This window comes from Haematobia irritans, chromosome 1, assembly GCF_050003625.1.
Source record: "Haematobia irritans isolate KBUSLIRL chromosome 1, ASM5000362v1, whole genome shotgun sequence".
Taxonomy (NCBI): domain Eukaryota; kingdom Metazoa; phylum Arthropoda; class Insecta; order Diptera; family Muscidae; genus Haematobia; species Haematobia irritans.
In genome coordinates this window covers 142,195,896-142,222,359 of record NC_134397.1, presented here as the reverse complement: position 1 = coordinate 142,222,359, position 26,464 = coordinate 142,195,896, and positions in this window count along the sequence as shown.

Here is a 26,464-nt window from a genome sequence, read left to right as displayed (position 1 = left end):
TTTACTACACAAAAATTTTTCTAAAATTGTATTTTTATTGATAATTTTTTCAAAATTTTATTTCTATAAGGAAAAATTGTCAAATTTTATTTCTATGGCAAATTTTCTCAATTTGTTTTATTAATGCTCACTGATACTCACTGCTATAAAAAATGTATTCAAATTTTTATTACTAAAGAAATATTTTTTTCTATATAAAATTTATTCAAAATTTTATTTCCATAGAAAATTAGTAAAAATTTTGTTTCTATAGAATATTTTGCAAAGTTTTATTTCTATAGAAAATTGTGCAAAATTTTGTTAGCTACACAATTTTTTTTAAATTATATCTCTATTGATAATTTTTTCAAGCTTTTATTTCTATAAAAATTTTGCCAAATTTTATTTCTATAAAAATTTTATTCAAAATTTTATTTCTATATATTTGGTAAAAATTTGGTTTCTATAGAAAAATTTGCCAAAATTTTATTTCTATGGAAAATTTAGTTAAAATATTGTTTCTGTAGAAAATTTTGCAAAATTTTATTTCTATATAAAATTTTGCAAAAATTTATTTACTAGTCAAAAACTTTTCCAAAATTGTATGCTCACTGATACTCACTGCTAAGTCGAAATCACTCAAATTTTCAAAATTTTCAATGAATGAATCATAAATGCATTTTTGCGAAATTGTCTAAACAATTATAAATATTTCCCAAATATTGCCCGAGATTTTGTAGAAGTCTGATTTGAGATTTTATCAAAAATTTAGATCTAAATATAAAGTTGTTGCAGAGTATATTATAATCGGCCCGCCCGACTTTAGACTTTCCTTGCATTTTTATTTTTTGTTAAAATTGTGTTACGACCCATTACGTTAGATTTAAATTTTAAGTACATAGATTTTGTAGAAGTATATACAATTTTGTCTAAATCGATTCACTTTTTGTAAAATTATGTTACGTCCCATAACGTTAGATTTAATTTTAAGTATATAGATTTTGTAGAAGTATATACAATTTTGCCTAAATCGATTAAGATTCAAATTCATGCATATGGGAATATAAACCTTTATGTAGCTCGCAATAAATTTAAATGATTTGAGATAGTATCAATAATTTTGGACCACAAATACATATACTGTTGGTATCTTCTCATACTATGATGGGTATTTATATCATTATTTTATATATTAAACATTGCCCTAAATTTGAAATATAGAGTTTAATTGGCATCTAATGTGAAATTAAGACCTTTTTGTGGACACATAAATAAATACGATACTATCGATCCACTTACGGTATCCCCACAATAGAACTACAAATTAGTGGTATTAAAAAGAGATTTTGTTATATTACCCGGAGTCGACGCCGAAGTCGGAGTCGAGCTGATGAAAAATGCTGGAGTCAGAGTCGAGCAAAATTGGTTCGACTCCACAGCCCTGGGTTCAAGTGTAATTCACTTTGGGTTTATTATACCCTCCACCATAGGATGGGGGTATATTAACTTTGTCATTCCGAAATAAGCTATCGACTTGAAACTTGGCACAAGTAGTTGTTATTGATGTAGGTCGGATGGTATTGCAAATGGGCCATATCGGTCCACTTTTACGTATAGCCCCCATATAAACGGACACCCAAATTTGGCTTGCGGGGACTCTAAGAGAAGCAAATTTCATCCGATCCAGCTAAAATTTGGTATATGGTGTCAGCATATGATCTCTAACAACTATGCAAAAATTGGTCCACATCGGTTAATATATATAGCCCCCATATAAACCGATCCCCCGATTCGGCTTGCGAACCACTAAGAGAAGCAAATTTCATCCGATCCGGCTGAAATTCGGTACATGGTGTTAGTATATAGTCTCTAATGACCACACGGATGAAAAAGACTGTTTTTCATATGTTTGGCTATAAACATTATATGTTTGGAATACAAATTTTTAAACACAATATTTTTGAGTGCAAGCATATAATGTCCATAAACTAGCATAACATGTTTGGGACATATATGTTAATATGTTAGAACATATTATGTTTGGGACATAAAATGTTTGTAAATATAATATGCTTGGATGCAAACATATATTAATTTAGAAATAGCCTATAAACATATATGTGTTTAGTAGCTTGGAGCGCTATTTAACAGGGAGCGATATTGAATTAAGTTGGTGGTTGTTGCTTGTTATTACAAAATTAACATTTTATTTTTTCTTGGGCAATTGATCAGCTACTTCTTTGAACCTTACAAACTGTGTGGTCCGCTGTTCGAATCCCCGTCCGGCAAAAGGTAAAATTAAAATAAAAAAAATCATAAAATTGAATAATTTCTTCTACAATGTTTGTATCACAGAAAAAAGTGCTAAGAACTAAAAAATCTCGTGGAAGTGAGAAAGATGTGGGGGAATATACAATTAGGCAGAAACAAAATTTTGAGCATTCAGGTCGAAAACCTATGTTGTTAGCACCTATATTACCTGTTTATTTTCATAATTAATTATGATTGTAAATATATAAATAAATAAATAAAATTTTGAGCACAATATTGTTTGGGAGATTTTTTTTTAAGCATATAATATTTTTGGGTGCAAAATGCTTCCAAACATATTATATGTTCACATAATAACATATTGTTTTTTGGAATACAACATTATTGAATTTGGATGCAAAATGTTTGGAACTTAGACTACCCAAACATATATTGTTTAGACCAATATGCTTTCAAACATATTATATATTGGAAGAGATCAAACATAAAAATGTTTGGGCAATACCCAAAAATGTATATGCTTGAAGCAAAATATGTTTGGGAGTATATGTTACAGAAGCGATTTTTTGTGAGCGTGCATACAAAAAATGGTCCCCATCGGTCCATAATTATATATATCCCCCATATAAACCGATCACCAGATTTGACCTCCGGAGCCCCTTGGAAGAGCAACATTCATCCGATTCGGTTGAAATTTGGTACGTGATGTTAGTATATGGTATCCAACAACCATGCAGAAATTGGTTCATATCAGTCCATAATTATATATAGCCGCCATATAAACCGATCCCCAGATTTGACCTCCGGTGCCTTTTGGAGAAGCAAAATTCATCCGATCTGGTTGAAATTTGGTACGTGATGGTAGTATATGATATTTAACAGCCATGCCAAAAGTGGTCCATGTCAGTCCATAATCATATATAGCCCCCATATAAACCGATCCCGAGATTTGGTTTTGGAGCCTCTTGGAGGAGCAAATTTCATTCGAGTCAGTTGAAATTGGGTACATTGTGCTAGTATGTGGCCGTTAATAACCATGCCTAACTAGGTCCATATCTATAGTTATATATGGCCCTCAGATAAATCGATCCCCAATCACACAAAAATTGGTCCATATCAAGTTCATAATTGTATATAGCCCCCATATAAGCGACCCCCATATTTCAATTCTGGCTCTCTACCACGTATGGACTAACTCACAATTTAGAAAACGATGTTAAGATGTTTTAAGATACTACAACCTAAGTAATTGGATTGTGGATGACAGTCTTTAGTACAAGTTTGTATGCAATCCATGGTGGAGGGTACATAAGATTCGGCCTGGCCGAACTTACGGCCGTATATACTTGTTGAATTTTACGAATTTACTATGATAATTGGTTTATAGTCTCGCTGCAAGTAGAGAATGCTGATGAGGAATGTGGTAATTCCGAAACAGCCGTAAATCCAACCATCTTGCATTCTAAAGGGCTTTGTCCAAATAAATTTGACAAACATACTTGATCTCTTTTGATACTCTTGTAGTTTAGTCAATGCATGGTTTTAAAATGAAATTAAAACAACAATAAACTTGTTTTTATTGTATATTGAACATTTTTCTTAATGGCTGTAAGCTTATTACTTATGGGACCATACAAATTAAAAAATTATCTTAGGATTTTTTTCACATTAATCGTTTGAACATGTTGAGATATCTTAAAATTTTGTGCTAAGTTCTCTTATAATATAATTACTGCATTTGTTCCAGTTTTATAATACGTAGTCCTGCCATTTTGACATGATTTGGGAATTTGCCCAACTTTGCATTAAATGGAACGAAGTAAAATTTCACATTTAATTTTTTTGCAAGCTGAAGTGTTGACATGCATGCAGGCCCATACTATGACCAGTATATGAGAGCAATTATTTAGAGAGTTCACTATAAAAGTTTGAAATTAAAGTTTACCTGCTACTGCAGTTTAATATTTATAATTAATTTAATTATTATCAATTACTACATAATATGTACCCTGGTTAGTGAACAAAATACTTCATGCGTCCATCAAATTTCCCATGAGGGGCCATGCCATGTTCGTTCATTCACTCGGTTTTTTTCACCTTTGCTTTGGTGAAATAGAGTGGGGAAATACCAATGAAGAGAAAAGCCAATACATATACACACATAACATATATACCAACAAAACTATGTAAGTAACGACATATTTTATGGGAAATTGCATTTTAATAATGTATAATGTGCCGTGTTGCGGTTACTCACTTGTGTTTTTCGTATAAATATTGTCATAGGTTTCATGGGATTGAGTACTCCTAACACTCTGCAGACCATAAAAAGTTACGCATTGTAAAACGCAACTACTTTGACTCTAAAAAGGTGCGAGAGAGTGAGCAAGAGAGAGTATTGGAATCCATTGATGAAATTGTAAATTAAAATTCCATTATCATTAAGTGTTTATGTATGAGTATGTGTGTGTGCATTCATGTGTATGAGTATGGTCGTGCATGGCATTCAACATCAAAATATCGAAAATCACAAGCTAATCTAAGCCAATTGATTGGATTTAATAGCCAATTGCTAATGCAACCTAATTCATACAATATATCCCAGATGTTATGCTGAATACCATGGCTAATGGAAAACGCTTTCTATTATTAAAGCAGCAAGATGTATTGCTTATGGCGGGATAATCTTTTTAGCTGCGCTGAAAAAAATGGTCTTGAGGTCAAAAAATGGCATGTCCTTAAAAGAGAATTGTGTCTTAAATTTGTTCTTACTTCAATTATCCGCTTCTTTGACTTGGAATCAATACCGAAATCAACACGTTATGCGCTTTACACACTGCCAGTTATTCCGGACGGAATGTCGGTGTTTGTAAAGAATCTTACAGTGTGTCGGATCGATACGACTTGTCGGCGATGACTAAATAATCGGTAAATGTATTATCGATCCCATAAACATGCAGCAGTATCAATTTTGCCTTCGGCCTTAACTTACAATGTGCACAATATATGGGATATGTTCGACACGAGCACTGTCGTCCGGAATAACTGTTAGTCTGTAAATCGCATTAGTGTTAAGACAAAATCTTTGGAACCGGGCATGCTTTTTTTATGCCCTCCACCATAGGATGGGGGTATATTAACTTTGTCATTCCGTTTGTAACACATCGAAATATTACTCTAAGACCCCATAAAGTATGTATATTCTGGGTCATGGTGAAATTCTGAGTCGATCTAAGCATGTCCGCCCGTCCGTCTGTTGAAATCACGCTAACTTTCGAAGGAAAAGAGCTATCGACTTTAAACTTGCCACAAGTAGTTGTTATTGATGTAGGTCGGATGGTATTGCAAATGGGCCATATCGGTTCACTTTTACGTATAGCTCCCATATAAACGGGCCACCAGATTTGGCTTGCGGAGCCTCTGAGACAAGCATATTTCATCCGATCTGGCCGAAATTTGGTACATGATGTTAATATATGGTCTCTAACAACCATGCAAAAATTGGTCCACATCGGTTCATAATTATAAATAGCCCCCACATACACCGATCCCCAGATTTGGCTTGCGGAGCCTCAACAAGAAGCAAATTTCATCCGATCCGGTTGAAATTTGGTAATTGATGTAGGTATATGGTCTCTAACAACCATGCAAAAATTGGTCCACATCGGTCCGTAATTATATATAGCCACCATATAAACCGATCCCCAGATTTGGTTTGTGGATCCTCAAAAGAGAAGCAAATTTCTTCCGATCCGGCTGAAATTTGGAACATGGTGTTAGTATAGGGTCTCTAACAACCATGACAGAATTGGTCCATATCGGTCCATAATTATATATAGCCCCCATATATACCGTTCTCCAGATTTGAACTCCGGAGCCTCTTAGAGGAGCAAAATTCATCCGATCCGGTTCAAATTTGGAAACCAGTGTTAGTATATGGCTGCTAACAACCATACCTAAATTGGTCCATATCGGTCTATAGTTATATATAGCCGATCCCTAAGCACACAAAAAGTGGTCCATATCGGTTTATAATCATGGTTGCCACTCGAGCCAAAAATAATCTAACAAAATTTTATTTCTATAGAAAATTTTGTTAAAAATTTATTTCTATGGAAAACTTTGTTAAAATTTCATTTCTATAGAAAATATTGTCAAAACTTTATTTCTTTAGAAAATTTTGTCAAAATTTTATTTCTATAGAAAATTTTGTCAAAATTTTATTTCTATAGAAAATTTTGTCGAAATTTTATTTCTATAGAAAATTTTGTTAAAATTTTCTGTCTATAGAAAATTTTGTCAAACTGAATTATATACGTATTTGATCGATCCTTTTTAATTTAATATATATCACGTATGGACTTACTTACAATTTAGAAGACGGTGTTAGAAGGTTTTAAGATACCTTGCCATCGGCAAGCTTTACCGCAACCCAAGTAATTCGATTGTGGATGGCAGTGTGTAGATGAAGTTTCTACGCAATCCATGGTGGAGGGTACATAAGCATCGGCCTGGCCGAACTTACGGCCGTATTACTTGTTTTGATTAAAATTTCATTATTTTAAAGAAATTTGTCCTTAATTTTAAATTTCGCATCCTAAAATTTAGGTTGCGAAATCTTTAATATCACGTAAATATTTTTTTCAGTGTAGCTACAATATTAATTCTACTCCCTGTGTAAAATTTAAAGAAAATGCCCCCCGAAGCCAGAGTTGTGCCCTAATCTGGCTTCGGGGGCCATATAAGTGCATGTCGGGCGATAGATATATGTGGGAGCTATGGTTAGGTTAGGTTAGGTGGCAGCCCGATGTATCAGGCTCACTTAGACTATTCAGTCCATTGTGATACCACATTGGTGAACTTCTCTCTTATCACTGAGTGCTGCCCGATTCCATGTTAAGTTCAATGACAAGGGACCTCCTTTTTATAGCCGAGTCCGAACGGCGTTCCACATTGCAGTGAAACCACTTAGAGTAGCATTGAAACCCTCAGAAATGTCACCAGCATTACTAAGGTGGGATAATCCACCGCTGAAAAACTTTTTGGTGTTCGGTCGAAGCAGAAATCGAACCCACGACCTTGTGTATGCAAGGCGGGCATGCTAACCATTGCACCACGGTGGGAGCTATATCTCACTCTGAACCGATTTCAACCAAATTTGATGCACTTTACGACATTACCAATTGAACTCCTTGTGCAAAATTTAAAGTAAATCAGGTTAAAATTCTGGCTTCTGGGCCATATTAGTAGATATCGGGCGAAAGGTATATAAGAGAGCTATATCTAAAACTGAACCGATTTCTTCCAAAATCAATAGGGTTCTATTCTGACCCGAAAAACGTACTTGTGCCAAATTTAAAGTCGATGGACTAAACTTGCGACCTAGACTTTGATTAGAAAATGTGTTCACAGACAGACGGACATGGCTAGATCAAATCAGGAGCTGGCCCTGAGTAATATTGCCAAAGACACCATATGTCTATCTTATCTCCTTCTGGGAGTTCCAAATATATGCACTAACTTATAATACCCTGTTCCACAGTGTGACGCAGGGTATAAAGAGAATTAAAATTCGATTTGTATGATAATTTTAATTTTATCTATCCTAGATTTAAAGCTAGATAGGTCCCTAAAATTTTTTGTATTTTAAAGAAGATGCATCTTTGGCTCTGAATCAAAATCCTTAATCCTTATTTTCCTTAGCCGAAATTTAAATTTTATTCGGTAATTCAAAGCAATCAAATCGTAGGTGAGATTTCAGAAATAAATATGAATTTATTTAAAGCATCTTCAAAATAGTACGATTTTCAGGATGGCTGTAGAAGAATGCAGTTTCATTACTCCAGAGTGAAATGCGGTCAACCCAACAGAAAGACATGACTATATGCACTTAATATAGTCAAAAATCTATATGTCAGTGTGTTAGAAATGTCTTTGTAAACATATTGTAACAGGTTGGCTGATAAGTCCCCGGTCTGACACATAGATGGCGTCGCTAGTATTAAATGCATATTATTTTTATATAGTACCAACCTTCAAATGATTCGTGCCAAAATTTGACGTCTGTAAGTCAATTAGTTTGTGAGATAAAGCGTCTTTTGTGAAGCAACTTTTGTTATTGTGAAAAAAGGAATTTCGTGTTTTGATAAAATACTGTTTTCTGAAGGGGGAAAAATACGGTGGAAGCAAAAACTTGGCTTGATAATGAGTTTTCGGACTCTGCCCCAGGGAAATCAACAATAATTGATTGGTATGCAAAATTCAAGAGTGGTGAAATGAGCACGGAGGACGGTGAACGCAGTGGACGCCCGAAAGAGGTGGTTACCGACGAAAACATAAAAAAAAAACCCACAAAATGATTTTGAATGACCGTAAAATGAAGTTGACCGAGATAGCAGAGGCCTTAAAGATATCAAAGGAACGTGTTGGTCATATCATTCATCAATATTTGGATATGCGGAAGCTCTGTGCAAAATGGGTGCCGCGCGAGCTCACATTTGACAAAAAAAAAACAACGTGTTGATGATTCTGAGCGGTGTTTGCAGCTGTTGACTGGTAATACACCCGAGTTTTTCCGTCGATATGTGACAATGGATGAAACATTGCTCCATCATTACACTCCTGAGTCCAATCGACAGTCGGCTGAGTGGACAGCGACCGGTGAACCGTCTCCGAAGCGTGGAAAGACTCAAAAGTCCGCTGGCAAAGTAATGGCCTCTGTTTTTTGGGATGCGCATGGAATAATTTTTGACTATTATATGGCGTTATTGGAGCGTTTGAAAGTCGAAATCGCGACAAAACGGCCCCATATGAAGAAGAAACAAGTATGTACGGCCATAAGTTCGGCTAGGCCAAAGCTTATGTACCCTCCACCATGGATTACGTAGAAAATTCTTCTAAACACTGCCATCCACAATTGAAGTACTTAAGTTGTGGTAGCGCTTGCCGATGGCAAGGTATCTTAAAACCTCCTAACACCGACTTCTAAGTCCATACGTGTTTATATTAAATCAAAAAAGATCGATCAAATACGTGTATAATTCAGTTTGACAAAATTTTCTACAGAAATAAAGTTTTAATAAACTTTTCTATAGAAATAAAATTTTAACAAAATTTTCTATAGAAATAAAATTTTGACTAAATTTTCTATAGAAATAAAATTTTGACTAAATTTTCTATAGAAACAAAATTTTGACAAAATTTTCTATAGAAATAAAATTTTAACAAATTTTTCAATAGAAATAAAATTTTGACAAAATTTTCTATAGAAATAAAATTTTCACAAAATTTTCTATAGAAAGAAAATTTTGACAAAAATTTCTACAGAAATAAAATTTTAACAAACTTTTCAGTAGAAATAAAATTTTAATAAAATTTTCTATAGAAATAAAATTTTGACAAAATTATCTATAGAAATAAAATTTTAACAAAATTTTCTATAGAAATAAAATTTTGACAAAATTTTATATAGAAATAACATTTTGACAATGTTTTCTATAAAAATAAAATTTTGGTAGATTATTTTTGGCTCGAGTGGCAACCATGATTATGAAACGATATGGACCAATTTTTGTGTGATTGGGGATCGGCTATATATAACTATAGACCGATATGGACCAATTTTGGCATGGTTATTAGAGAACATATACCAACACCATTTACCAAATTTCAGCCGGATCGGATGAAATTTGCTTCTCTTAGAGGCTCCGCAAACCAAATCGGGGTCAAATCTGGGGATCGGCTTATATGGGGGCTATATCTAATTATAGGTCGATGTGGACCAATTTTTGCATGGTCATTAGAGAACATATACCAACACCATTTACCAAATTTCAGCCGGATCGGATGAAATTTGCTTCTCTTAGAGGCTCCGCAAACCAAATCGGGGTCAAATCTGGGGATCGGCTTATATGGGGGCTATATCTAATTATAGGTCGATGTGGACCAATTTTGGCATGGCTGTTAGAGACCATATACTAACACCATGTACCAAATTTCAGCCGGATCGGATGAAATTTGCTTCACTTAGAGCAATCGCAAGTCAAATTTGGGGGTCCGTTTATATGGGGGCTATACGTAAAAGTGGACCGATATGGACCAATTTTTGCGTGGTTATTAGAGACAATATACTAACACCATGCACCAAATTTCAGCCTGAGCGGATGAAATTTGCTTCTCTTTGAGGCTCCGCAAGCCAAATTTGGGGGTCCGTTTATATGGGGGCTATACGTAAAAGTGGACCGATATGGGCCAAATTTTGCATGGTTGTTAGAGACCATATACTAACACCACGTACCAAATTTCATCCGGATCGGATGAAATTTGCTCCTCTTAGAGCAATCGCAAGCCAAATTTGGGGGTCCGTTTATATGGGGGCTATACGTAAAAGTGGACCGATATGGCCCATTTGCAATAGCATCCGACCTACATCAATAACAACTACTTGTGCCAAGTTTCAAGTCGATAGCTTGTTTCGTTCGGAAGTTAGCGTGATTTCAACAGACGGACGGACGGACGGACATGCTCAGATCGACTCAGAATTTCACCACGACCCAGAGTATATATACTTTATGGGGTCTTAGAGCAATATTTCGATGTGTTACAAACGGAATGACAAAGTTAATATACCCCCATCCTATGGTGGAGGGTATAAAAAGTGTTGTTCCACCAAGACAACGCACCGTGCCACAAGTCATTGAGAACGATGGCAAAAATTCATGAATTTGGCTTCGAATTGCTTCCCCACCCACCGTATTCTCCAGATCTTGCCCCCAGCGACTTTTTCTTGTTCTCAGACCTCAAAAGGATGCTCGCAGGGAAAAAATTTGGCTGCAATGAAGAGGTGATCGCCGAAACTGAGGCAAAACCGAAGGAGTACTACCAAAATGGTATCAAAAAATTGGAAGGTCGTTATAATCGTTGTATCGCTCTTGAAGGGAACTATGTTTAATAATAAAAACGAATTTAAAAAAAATGTGTTTTTCATTGTTAGACCGGGGACTTATCAGCCAACCTGTTATTCCATAACTATGGTTATTGTAATCCTAAAACACCACAGCCTAACACAACTCAAACTCTACTGAAATTGCAAGATAACTTATTGAAATAGATTTTCAATCTTCATCTGCAGTTCATACCTCATAGAGAGATTATTTGGTGATGTGTACAAAATGAAGTGCAGTTTTTTTTCTTTTTGAGTACATTGAACTATTCTCGAGATTGAGTACGTGTAGTTGTCACACAGTAATGCACATCCGTAATTTCCAATTAAATTTCATTTTGAATGTGTTGTCACGTTATAAATATCCTTATTTAATAGCATTTCTGCATATGACAGTACATGCCACTGAATAGACACCGTTCCATCTCTCTTTCTGCAAATCCCCAGACATATTGAATTGATGACAGCATATCTATATTCCTGTTGTATGCAGCAAATTATTTATCCTTAACAATATAATCTCAAGTGTAATGCATGCTCGATGGCATGCATGTGTAATTAGAGAGAAACACTTTTGTATTCAAATATCCATGCATTCCTGATGTATTCATTAGTGTGAATGATGGATATAAAGCTGTTTGAATGCAGCGGTATCAGGTTGTCAGAAAATGAGGTGTGATAATAAGAAGTATTTTAATGTTTTCGATTTACAAAGGCAAGGGTAGGTAAAATTGTGGAGTTTAAGACAATGAAAAAATATTGAGTTAATAACAAAAATGAGGAACTTCATATCTTTAAGGATTTTGCCACTTTATATCCAGTTCCTATGTCCAAGCAGGGCTCGTTTCTGAATCACCATTTCCCCTATGAGGTTGGTTCTACATTTGGTGAAAGCATGGAATATCACATTTTTAAGAAACGTTTTGGGTTAACTAAATCAGTAGCATCCTTCATAGAATATTTCGCAAGATAAGATAATAATATAATCCTACTGAAAAAAAAAACTCCAAAGAATTTGAGATTATTTTCGAAATGCACATGAATACGGAATTTGATTTTTTGGTGGAGTCATCACGGCTTTTTGTACTGCGCCACACTGTGGAACAGGGTATTATAAGTTAGTGCATATGTTTGCAACACCCAGAAGGAGACGAGATAGACACATGGTGTCTTTGGCAAAAATGCTCAGTGTGGGCTCCTGAGTCGATATAGCCATGTCCGTCTGTCCGTGAACAAATTTTTGTAATCAAAGTCTAGGTCGCAGTTTTAGTCCAATCGACTTTGGCACAAGTATGTGTTTTGGCTCAGAATAGAACCCTATTAATTTTGGAAGAAATCGGTTCAGATTTAGATATACCTCCCATATATATATTTCGCCCGATGTGGACTTATATGGCCCCAGAAGCCAGAATTTTACCCTAATTTGCTTAAAATTTTGCACAAGAAGAACAATTAGTACTATAGTCAATTGTGCTAAATTTTATTGAAATCGGTTCAGATTTAGATATAGCTCCCATATATATCTATCGCCCGATATGGACTAATACGGTCCCAGAAGCCAGAGTTTTACCCCAATTTGGTTGAAATTTTGCACTAGGAGTACAATTAGTAGTGTACTCAAGTGTGCCAAATTTTATTGAAATCGGTTCAGATTTAGATATAGCTCCCATATATATCGTTCGCCCGATTTACACTCGTTCGTACCACAGTGACCAATCTTTTACTCCGATTTAATTGAAATTTTGCACAGGGAGTAAAATTAGCATTGTAGCTATGCGTGCCAAATTTGGTTGAAATCGGTTCAGATTTAAATATAGCTCTCATATATATGTTTTCTGATTTCGACAAAAATGATCAAAATACCAACATTTTCCTTGTAAAATCGCCACTGCTTAGTCGAAAAGTTGTAAAAATGGCTCTAATTTTCCTAAACTTCTAATACACATATATCGAGCGATAAATCTTAAATAAACTTTTGCGAAGTTTCCTAAAAATTGCTTCAGATTTAAATGTTTCCCATATTTTTTACCAACATTGTGTTCCACCCTAGTGAATTAGCCGACTTAAATTTTGAGTCTATAGATTTTGTAGAAGTCTATCAAATTCTGTCCAGATCGAGTGATATTTAAATGTATGTATTTGGGACAAACCTTTATATATAGCCCCCAACACATTTGACGGATGTGATATGGTATCGAAAATTTAGATCTACAAAGTGGTGCAGGGTATAATATAGTCGGCTCCGCCCTACTTTAGACTTTCCTTGCTTGTTTAGGTTACTAAAGAAGACAAAGTCCTTGTACCATATAATTGTTCCGGGCGAACACAAAATGTTTCTTTTAGCTGTGAATTATCGCAACATTGTTGCGATAATTCATTATCCAGTTTTTATCGCTGGATCACCCTCACTGAAAATTTCGAATTACTTCACTCTAAAAGAAAAATATATGCAGAATGAGTAACATGGAGCGTTTGTGAAGTTATCAAAAGAGTAGGTGCTGAGGAAGTCCCCTTACTGACAAAAAAAGAAAGTACACCTTATTCTTCTTCGTTTACGGACTCCATGGGGAGTACCCTGTTTCATCTGCATACGAAAACTTTATGTTTTCTGGCAAATAAATGAGAAATATTATATATTTAAAAGTTCTTTCAAATATGATCGTAACAACATTGTATAAAATGTCGGGAACGTGGAAAATATCTTTCGGAACAAATATCGGTTGATGAAGCACTCTCTATTTTGTCTATCAATAAATGTGAATTTAAATTTTTTACTTAAAAAAGTCTGTGAAAATATAAAAAACAACAACAATAAGTACTTAGTTTCCATGTAGGGACCACCATCTACTTCTGTGCAAATAGTAAAAATTAAGTGTTTAGTTTCCATGCAGGCGCCACAGTCTACCTTCGCTGCATATTTCAAGAAAATCGAGAAGCTTAAAAACAATGGAACAAGGAGGAGGAGGTGCCCCTCTCTATCGTTCTCAGTGAATTTTAAGTAACTCAGAGAAGTTTCAAGGGCATCTGAAAATTTTCAACTAATTCGAAGGAGTTTACATTTTTTACTGTACTTTAAAAAGTCGGACAGAGGGAAGCTCTCCCTCTCCAATCAAATATGGAAAAATAAAGTAGCGTATCTTTGTCCCCTCCCGATCAAATATCGAAAAAGCAATTAGGCGTTTTTTGTCCAGAGGGAACCTCTCTTCATGTTTCAAAATATCGGGCAGGGGGAGGTCCCCCTTCTCGTTCAAATATAAAAATAAAGTAGCCGATCTTTTTCTAGGCGTCACCTTCAACCTTCCCTGAAAATCTGATCGAAGAACTTTGGTCCAAATTTAAAAAAATTCGGGCAATGGGGATGCCCCCCTCTCCGTCAAAATATTAAAAGTCAGGTACCCCACATTAATTTCATAACCTCTCCCGAAATTTTTTTAGGTTTTTCATAGTACTTAAAAAACTAATGGGGAGATCCTTCTCCCCAACCAAATATCGAAAAATAAATTAGCGGATCTTTGTCTAGACCCCACTGCCAACCTTTCCTGAAAATGTCAAGGAAATCAAAGGACCAAATTTCAAAAGTCGGCAAAGAGGTTTCTCCCCAACCAGATATTACAAAATGTGGTACCCTTTTTCACCACATGATCATCTTCTGAGAAGCATTTCGAACCTCAACCGGAACTTACAAACAAACATACCTCGGATTTTATATAAATAGATATAGGACTATATACTAGAGGTGTGCACCTGACACGAAATTGTCGTGACTCACGCAAGTTTTCGTGATTCGTGCGTGAGTCACGCTTATGACAACAGCGTGAGTGTGCGTGATTAACAAACCAAATTGTCGTGCGTGAGCGTGAGTCACGAAAATAATATCTTCGCGTGAGTAACGAATTACACTCACGAAAATATTCCTGCTCACCAACATAAAACGCTTAAGAGTTAAATTCAATTACAATTTTAGTGACACCTGTGATGTTACGAGTTTAATAACACTTTTGATTTTAATAATGCTCATGTTTTCAGACACTTCGGTAAGGTAAATTAATCATAAAATTATTCGTGAGTCAAGGTATTTTTCGTGAGTCATGGTATTTTTCGTGAGTCACGACGTTTTCGTGCGTGAGTACAAATTTTCTTTTCGTGAGTGTGCGTGAGTCCTACCAAAAAATATCGTGCGTGAGTGTGCGTGAGTATGATTTTTCAGTCGTGAGTGTGCGTGAGCGTGAGTAACCTATTACTCACACCTCTACTATATACCCAAATTTATAGACCATATAGACCACTTTTTGCATGGTTGTGGAGGGTACACAAAATGTGTAATTCGCAGTGAGTTTAGTGAACTTACCGTTTTTACTCCGATAATTGGTTTATAGTTTCTCTGCAAGTAAACGATGTCAATGGGGAATTTGAAAGTGCCAAATCGATTGTCCATTTAATAGACATGCAGTTTAAAGGGGTTTGTCCGAATCAGTTTGACAAACACAATTTTCCTCTGTTGGTTAAACTGCTCTTGCGGTTTAGTCAACATCTGATTTTCAAATGAAATCAAAACAATAATGGAAAAAATGTAAAAAATATGTTAATAAACTGACATAAAATAGAATAAGCGCGCGATAAACTAGGAAAAAATAGTTTTCTCCCAAACGTAAACATGGTTGCCGAAATCAGATACATATACAAACAATCCCCAGGTTTGATTTCCCGGCCTTCTTGCAGGTGCAAATTTCATCCGATACGTTTGAAATTTTGCCTTCCAATAACCGTGCGGAAATCGGTTAATATAGGTTCATACTTATTTATAGACTTCTCTATATAAACCGATCAAGAACTTAGTTGTTGTATGTAGGTAATTAATCTGCCTCCATAGGGGTAAAGACAACCCAAGTAATTCAATTGTAGATAATAGTCGTTAGCAGAGCTTTCTACGCAATCCATGGTGGAGGGTATATAAGATTTGGCTTGGCCGAACTTACGATCGTATATTCTTGTTTAAAATTGTTTAAAGTTGAATTAAAACATTTATACATTGAATTATTTTGTCCTATCTGCATTTTAAATTGATATTTTGTAATTTTATATTTTTTTTTGTAAAATTGAATTTTTGAAGTGCATTACTATACCATTATTTTTTTTTTACAAATTTTGGAAGTCCATTCTATTTGCATTACTATTTTTTTGGGGGTTTTGTGAAAAAAAAAATATAGAACAATATGCAGTTTTTTCTTAAGATTTGGGGGGAAGATTCCATAACTGCCTGGCAATACTGGTTTGAGATGATCATATTCCTTCTATGAATGTATTTAAAATTCGGCATGGATGAACTGTCGACCTTATATACTAGTTTTGCTATAGAGTTTTCTAGCTTTAATGTCTTCCTTGAATATCTCTATGGTTTACATTTTTCTTGAATGAAATCAGAGGGGAGCCTCTCATACATTGTAAACCCTTTGCTCCACCCTTTAGCATGTGTGAAGCAGTTACTAATATATCATTATTGTAAACTCCGAGTACAAGGGATACAAAACATGCAAACTTATAAATCCTTATAGATGTACATATAACATATATGAGTCGGAATACGTCTGTGTGTGTGGGTTGTAGAGTTTGTCGAGATTAACAGGGTATTATGAAGCTCATTTTAATTACAGGCATTGGGATTTACATTTGAGGATGAGAAAACTCATGCACACATACATTCCAACCAATAAAGCTGTCTTAATTTGAAAACACTCAACTTTGTTAATTTAGTGATATTGGATGAGTGCATAATAATGAATATTCTCTTATTTCAGTTGTTGTTGTTGTTGTTTTGCATTAGCGATAATGTCATAATTTTTATTTTCCTCTAAGGTTGTTTAGAGTGTTTGCCAGCAATACTCTTAACTAATGTTGCGATTTGAACTATGTTGCGGTTAAATGGAAATAACTGATGTGCAATGCAAGATACAGTTTCGTATACACAGAAAAAAAATAAATAAATACATATTTAAATTCAAATATTAGATTTATAGTAAATTTATTTGGTATTCAAAAAATTGGGAACATATTTGATTATGAAACAAAACTCCAAAATATTTTATGAAATTATACCCCAAAAAAATGAAATAAATTCTTAAAACGAAAAATGAAATATATCCCCTATATTTTGGGGAATTATTTCATAAAAAAATAATTATTTGGACTTGTTGCACGGGACGTAGAGAGCCAGAATTGAAATATGGGGGTCGCTTATACGGGGGCTATATACAATTATGAACTTGATATGGACCAATTGTCGTGTGATTGGGGATCGATTTATCTGAGGGCATGGTTGTTAACGGTCATATACTAGCACAATGTACCAAATTTCTACTCACTCGGATGAAATTTGCTCCTCCAAGAGGCTCCAAAACCAAATCTCGGGATCGGTTTATATGGGGGCTATATATGATTATGAACCGATATGGACCACTTTTGGCATGGTTGTTAAATATCATATACTACCACCACATACCAAATGTCAACCAGATCGGATGAATTTGCTTCTCCAAAAAGGCACCAGAGGTCAAATCTGGGGATCGGTGTATATGGGAGCTATATATAATTATGGACTGATAGGAACCAATTCCTGCATGGTTGTTGGATACCATATACTAACATCACGTACCAAATTTCAACCGAATGGGAAGAATTTTGCTCTTCCAAGGGGTTCCGGAGGTCAAATCTGGGGATCGGTTTATATGGGGGCTATCTATAATTATGGACCCATGTGGACCAATTTTTGCACGGTTGTTAGAGACCATATACTAACACAATGTACCAAATTTCAGCCGGATCGGATGAAATTTGCTTCTCTTTACTTGTCTAAAAATTGTTTTTAATATTAAATATTTACTTATTTTGTGATATCGACGATGTCAGCGTTTGTAATACTGTTTTGCTAAAATGTTCTAACTTTTCTGTTTTTTTTTTTTCAGTGAAAATAACTCCCCAAAATCCGATTTTTTTTAAAATACTTTATCGGCTCATATTGAGAAGTTTATAAATAATTTTGAAGTGATATGAACCAATTTCTCAGGGGCCAAAATTAAGCTGTATTGGATGAAATTTGTTCCTTCGAGAGGTTCCGGAGATCAAATCTGGGAATGGGTTCATATGGGGGCTATGTATAATTATGGAAGAGGGTAAATGCTAATATAACGTACCAAATTCCACCTGACGCCAGATTTGACTCCTATAGCCTTTCACCATTAGGGCTATATGGGGGCTGCCCCTAAATATGGACCGATTCACACCCTATTCGGCCCAGAAGTCAAATCGAGGGATCGGTGTATATGGGGGCTATACAAAAACATGGACCGATAAACATCGAATTTGGCACTCCTAGTTGTTGAACTAAAATACATCTAGATTTCCAATTTTAAGCAAATCGGATAAAACTTGCATTGTGTAAAAGCCCAAAAAGTCAAATCTGGGGACCGGTCTATATGGGGGCTATACCAACACATGGACCGATACACACCATACTAGGCACAAATGCTTGTGGCCCTAAAATACCACTAGATTCTTACTATTTTTTAACCTATTTGAAATAAAAAAAGTTAAAATTCCCGTTAAAGATATGAAAAAAAGAGAGTTTTGAAAACTTTAATTAAAAGAACTTCCTGCATAGCTAAAATAATGAACATCTTTGGGAGCACATTTTTGGAAGTGCTTTTAAAGTTGTGCCAGTAAAAGAACTTCCAAAGTTTTTGCTGGGGAGCTATGGCAAAAAACAACGAATTGAAAAACACGGGGAACGACTCTAAAACGTAGCTCAATTTTTGCGTGAGTGGAACATATGCTCTATGAAGGCCAGGGAAAGAACAATAAAAACGGAATCAACGAACTTATCCGTTCAGATTTAGGCACATCTCATATATATACCGCTAGACTTTTACATACATATGGGTGATCATATCACCCATATTTTTTGATGCGTCTTATCAAAATTTGTATCGATATTTATTTATTTACTTATTCAGCTATAGTAAGCCAGTTCGAAGGTAAATTCATGAATAACATACAATACGTTTATATAGTAACGTTTGAGTTAAAATAATTACGGACCAGAAAAAAAAATAATTAAGGATATAAAAAAAGTGGTTTAAATGATCAAAATAAATAATGATCAAAATAATAAATCAACTTATTTAGAGTATAAAAAAGTTACTATTACAAAGAACAAAGTTGAGAAGAAAACAAGTATAAACGGCCGTAAGTTCGGCCAGGCCGAATCTTATGTACCCTCCACCATGGATTGCGTAGAAACTTCTACGAAAGACTGTTATACACAATCGAATTAAATACTTGGGGTGTGGTATCTTAAATCGTTTTCTAAATTGTGAGTTAGTCCACATGTGGTATATATTAGACAAAAATGTATGTACGTCTACAAATACAAAATATGGGTGACGCTTATATGGGGGCTACATACAATTATGAACTTGGTATGGACCAATTTTTGTGTGATTGGGGATCGATTTATCTGAGGGCTATATATAACTATAGACCGATATGGACCTGGTTAGGCATGGTTGTTAACGGCACAATGTACCAAATTTCAACTGACTCGGATGAAATTTGCTCATCCAAGAGGTTCCAAAACCAAATCTCGGGGTCGGTTTATATGGGGGCTATATATGATTATGGACTGATATGGACCACTTTTGGCATGGTTGTTAAATATCATATAGTAAAACCGCGTACCAAATTTCAATCAGATCGGATGAAATTTGCTTCTCTTAGAGGCTCCGAAAGCCAAATCGGGGGATCGGTTTATATGGGGGCTATATATAATTATGGACCGATGTGGACCAATTTTTTGCATGGTTGTTAGAGACCATATACTAACACCATGTACCAAATTTCAGCCGGATCGGATGAAATTTGCTCCTCTTTGAGGCTCCGCAAGCCAAATCGGGGGATCGGTTTATATGGGGGCTATATATAATTATTGACCGATGTAGACGGACGGACATGCTCAGATCGACTCAGAATTTCACCACGACCCAGAATATATATACTTTATGGGGTCTTAGAGCAATATTTCGATGTGTGGAGGGTATAAAAACTGGTGTACGTTGGCATAATAAAGGGATAGTCACAAACAGGGACATAAAATGTAAGTCGTTGACTGGAACAATTGAAGCGATCAGATTACAGGAATCGGTGAGACGACAACCACGAAACATAAAATACAATAAATAGAAATAGAACGATAGTGACAGGAAACATTTGCTAACAAGCGGGATAGGTTAACAGGATAAACTTGGAGGGCTGGAACAGTGGTACGTTCAGAGCAGGGAAGAAGTTAACTGGAACAATTCTCGAGACAGCCAATTTTGCCAAGGTACGAGGAAAGAAGACTTAGGTAGAATTATCATGAAATTTCATGGCCAAACTTAAAGTGGTGTTCGATGCTGGGCGTCTTGTAGCAAAACCCGTTTAACAGTATGTATCGGATCAGATAAATCAAATACGTTGCTAAATTCATTATAATGTTTTCAGAGCGGATAAAAGGAACTGTGTTCCTCGTAATTATTTCTACAGGCTGGTAGTTTTAATGGAAAGTATTATCGTGTGACACGTGAGGGCACATTTATGTCAAGTTTACTAATTAATTTATGTGAGTTATATAGGTTTAAATTTCCCTAACATTTCTTTAAGTGTATGACAAAACTGAGAAATATTTGCGTTATTATAACGAATGTCAACTCACATTTACTGCGACTATTAGGAAGGCTATACGAATGAGTTGCTGTAGAGGAAAATTGCTAAAACTCTTTGGAATGCAAATCGCGTGTGCCCTTATTAACAAACAAAATTTGTTTGACTACCCGCTATGGTGTGGAATCGCGCTATGAGGCGTATGTATGGCATGTTTTCACTATTTATTTTGTTTTATAAAACTCGATTTTTCCTGGTATTTATCCGGAAACTAAGGCGTATGCATGCAATTTTGTTTATACAAACAATGGAGGCAATTCATATCTATAAACAAAAATAAAAGTCTTACAATATTTTAATGAATCCTTATAGTTAAAGTTTTTCATTTAGTTTGTTAAATTTTTAATCTTCAGATTCTGTATTAAAATTTTGATTTGCGATTGTTATTATGTAGGATTAGTTTTACTATAGACCATATTACTTGTATACCCACCACCATGGAATGGTGATCGGGGTAACAACAAGTTTGTCATTTCGTTTTTAATACGTCGAAATATCGAATTCCAACTATATAAAGTATACAGCCTTCAATAATGGAGGTATTAAGTTCGAAGATGGGCTATAAAGGTCTAAAGGTGAACCCACTAGGAAGAAAACTTTTGTAATTTTTGTTTTTTCAAAAATATTAGAGTAAAGCAAACTTTCTCCGAACATAATAATTCCATGAACTAAAATAAAGTTAAAATGGCTTTAGTGGTGTAGAAAGTTCACTTTTTTTGAGTGTAGGTTTTGGTATTAGGCCCCATATAAACCGATCTCCCGATTTGACTTCGTGGGTTTATATACACCGCAAGTTTTATCCCTTTGGCTTTAAATTGGATATATAGAGGTATTTTAGGTCCACAAATAGATGTTCGGAACGTGGAGGGTATCGATTTATGCTTTCTTATAGTCCTCATACACCCAGAGAAGGAATATGATCACCTCAAACATGTTTCAAGAGCACCATGTTACTTTTTCGCCGCGACCATGTAGCATTTTTGTCGGAAAAATATTGTTTTCTTGTTAAACATAACATGCTTTCCGAAATCAGATACACAACTTCCGAGAAAAGAACATGGTTTCGACAAATAGGCTACATGTTTTCCGAGAAAAAATAACAATTTGCTCTTGGAACAGGTTTGGGGTGATCATATTACTTCTTTGCGTGTATATACCGATCGCCAAATTTGACTTTTTTTTGGGTTTTAGAAACCGCAATTTTTATATGTTTTTGCTGAAATTGGATATCTAGAAGTAGGTTTAAAAAGACCCTATCAGAAAGGGTTTTATATATATTCGTCATATAAACCGGTCATACGGTTTAATTCTTGAGTGTAATGAAAATTTAAAATTCTATAAAAATTTATAGAATTTAAATTTCATATGAAAGGTTTTATTTTATCGGAATTCCCTGAACGCTTAAATGAAATGTTTAAGATTCTTCTAAAACTAAAAGATGAGGGGGATCAAACCCCCCCCCCGAAATGAATGAATATTTTTATATAAATAAATATATATTTTTAGCTGCATAGAAAAATCTTATCGAAGATGTTGAAGAAAAGCTGGAGAATCATATCATAGAATACTAGTTGAAAAGCCCGTCAAACGACGGTCGAAAAAAACAAATTGTTTTTGTTCTCGCACCACAAATTTCATTTTTGGAAAATGTATTTCTGCTTTTTATGTGTGTTTGTTGTTCTTTTTGTGAACATGACTCGTTTTGTTTGGCCATAGAACAACAATGAAACAGCCAAACACACGTGTGTAAATGAAATGGAGCAAAACCTGCGAAAAGAACCTGCCTAATTTAGCGATGGAAGCAATAAAGAGATATTTCCAAACGTGCACATTTTAAAAATTTTGGTCACTTTGCCAGTTACTCAGGGATGGAAAATACAATTTTTAAGAAAGTACAAAAAAGGTATTTTTTGATCGGAAAGGTACTTGTTACTAAATTTCAACAAAAATTTCACTTGAATATTATTGTCAAGAGACTGAATTTTAAAGAAAATAAAATTTTGACAAAATTTTCTATATAAATAAAATTTTGCAAAAAATTTCTATAGAAATAAAATTTTCCATTCGTTTTGTTTTGTTATTGTTGGTTTTGATCTTTAAGCATTGTTGTTTTTTTGTTGCAGCTTAAAACCATACATTAACTAAACTAAATAATAAATAAATAAATAATTTTGCAAAAAAAATCTATAGAAAAAAATTTTAACAAAATTTTTTCTATAGAAATAAAATTTTGCAAAAATTTCCTATAGAATTAAATTTTTACAAAATTTTCAATCGAAATAAAATTTTGACAAAATTTTCAATTGAAATAAAATTTTGACAAAATTTTCTATAAAAATAAAATTTTGCAAAAATTCTATATAGAAATAAAATGTTGACAACATTTTCTACCGAAATAAAAAATCGATGATATTGAATCGCATTCTTTTTTCGACTAAAACATTCTTGAAGTTCAATAAAATCCTGTTTTTGACTATGTCTTTTACAAAATCGAGATTTTCTTCCCTCATGAACATGTCTGTTTTGCCATATTTGTAAAAGACTAGTAGCAAATAAAGTTGATAAAGACTTTCTCAAAATATTAAAATATTTTGTCAAAGCTATTGTACCATAAATCTGATATCGACTCAAAAATGTTTACACAAAAGGTACTAAATCATTCGCGGGGGTACTAGGTTACTGACCGGGGTGAAAAAGTTTTGAAAAAAGTACTATAGTACTGCATTTTCCATCCCTGCAGTTACTACGTGCTCATCCGAACGTTCATTTTCAACAATGAAGAGATTCATGGCTGAACAAGAAGGTTAAATCATGGGGCCATATGATTACAATTTTTTTATTTCGACCAAATTTTAAGATGTCAAAATCATATGTTTATGGTGATTGCAGCTCTCCAAATGACACTGCATAGCAAATGCATCTCAAACAAACTCGGGCATTCATAGCTGGAGAATTGTTCAAAGATGACTTGAATATCTTGATAACATATTCCAGACCCAAAATACCACGCACATCAGTTTTTAAACTGCATCATAAACTGTTTTTGTTAATAGATGGCGAATATCCATTTGACTGACTTCCATTATTAACTTTGGTCTCATATCGGCGTTCCTTGGATGAATTATCCACTTCACAATAACTCATAGGTGACGCAATTAAATTTGAACCTTTATTTTTCTCTGGATTTGAATTATTTTTTCAGGACAATTGAAAGAATAAATAATTGCCACTTTTACCAATGCCATACGATTCTTTTATCAGCTGATGTTGACTTCTTAAAATTGTAAACAACATATTGAAATTTGTTGTTTTTGTTATCGTGATTCAACCTCCTTATTTAGCCATGGAAGAGATTAAAGACGTATCATAGAAATTCGACTAGCGAGAGTAGACTCAAAGGATTGGCATTAATGTCGGTTCATCGCCGAATAAATGTGCCGACTGAAGAAGTCATTGATTTATTTGCCGCCCAAAAAGCCCGTCGGTTCAATTTAATATTATAAAAATATTGTATACATACTTATGCATAATTAAAATTTTCTACACATGAGAATATATGAATATTTTTTTTAAGTTGAACCCCCCCGAAGTAAAATCCTGGCTACGGCCTTGATTTCAGTGCCTGCCTTCGGCCGGGATTGGAGACTTTTTCCTTCACTGAAAAAACAGTGAACCCACCAGGAAGAAAACTTTCGGTTAATTTTAGAAAATGTTGAATATTTGTAGAAAGTTTTAACTAAACAGTATTACAAACGTTGGCATCACGCCGATGTCATAAAAATAAGAAAATATCTTTCGACAAATTCAAGAAAATTTATTAGACATAACTAAGTTTTTTCACTTGTTAAAGAAAGCAAGAATGTCTTTAGTGACATACGAAGTTCATGATGGACGCCTTTTTGGTACAATTTACAAATTTAAAGAAATTCTGAACTATTTTGTGGAATACACGAATTTAGTTAATGCTTCATTTGAGTATATGTATACCCTTCACCACTACTGTGGTACAGGGTATAATAAGTTTGAGCATTGGTATGTAACGCCAAGAAATAGTGGTCATAGACCCATCTTTTAGTAAACCGATCGGCTTAGAATTAAATTCTGAGTCGATTTAGCGATGTCCGTCTGTCTGTCTGTATATTTAATTTTGTGCACAAAGTACAGCTCGCAATTTAAGTCCGATCGTCCTCAAATTTGGCAAAGGGCCGTTTCTTGGGACAAAGACAATCGCTATTGGTTTTGGAAAAAATCGGTTCAGATTTAGATATAGCTGCCATATATATTTATCTCCGATTTGGTCATAGTTAGCGGGTTTATTAACCGATTTTCTTGAAATACCGTACATCCAAATATTTTATGAATCTCGAAAATTTTGCAAAATATCAGCCAAATCGGTTCAGATTTAGATATAGCTCCCATATATATCTTTCGTCCGATTTAGACTCAGGCCAAAGTTTACTACCGATCTTCGTGAAATGTTGCACAGAGGGTAGAATTGACATTCTACCAATACTTGGTAAATTTGATTGAAATCGGTTCAAATTTAGATATAGCTCCCATATATATCTTTCGCCCGATTTGAACTTATATGGCAAGAAAAGCCAGAGTTTTGCCGTGATTTTCTTCAAATTTTGCACAAGGGGTACGTTTAATAGTATCGTTAAGTGCGTCAAGTTTTGTTAAAATCGGTTCAGATTTAGATATAGCTCACATATATATCTTTCGCCCGATTTGGACTTATATGGTCTCAAAAGCCAGAGTTTTGCCCTGACTTACTTCAAATTTTGCACAAGCGGTACTTTTAACGATACTATTGTATGTGCCAAATATGGTCAAAATCGATTCAGATTTGGATATAGCTCCCATATATATCTTTCGTCCGATTTGAACTTATATGGCCTCAAAATCCAGGGTTTTGCCATGATTTGCTTCAAATTTCGCACAAGGAGTAGGTTTAGTAGTATCGGTAATTGTGCCAAATTTGGTTGAAATCGGTTCAGATTTCGATATGGTTCCCATATATATCTTCCGTCCGATTTGCCCCCATATGACCAGGGGGCCAAAGTTATACTCCCATTTACGTGAAATTTGGCATAGATATCAGAATGATTATTCTAACTATACTTGTCAAATTTAGTCAAAATCGGTTCAGATTATATATAGCTCCCATATATACGTACACCAGAGTTGGGGAAATATGGTAGACTGTTACACATTTTAGACCCATTTTCAATGGAAGTTTCCTCCAATTAACTGGATAGCGTTAGCCGATTTAAATTTAAATTCTAGAGATTTTGTAGAAGTAAAAAAATTGTCTCCTTTATATGGCTTCCAGCAAATGTGAAGTAGTTTAGATGGTAACACAAATTTTGGCCTACATAGGGTTGAAGGGTATAATATAGTCCGCCCCGTCCGACTTTAGACTTTACTTACTTGTTTTTTCCTCGGTTTTAGTTAATTTAACTAACGTAAACAAAAAATTATTAAAGTAATGGTAACTTTTTCCAAACATAATAATTTCAT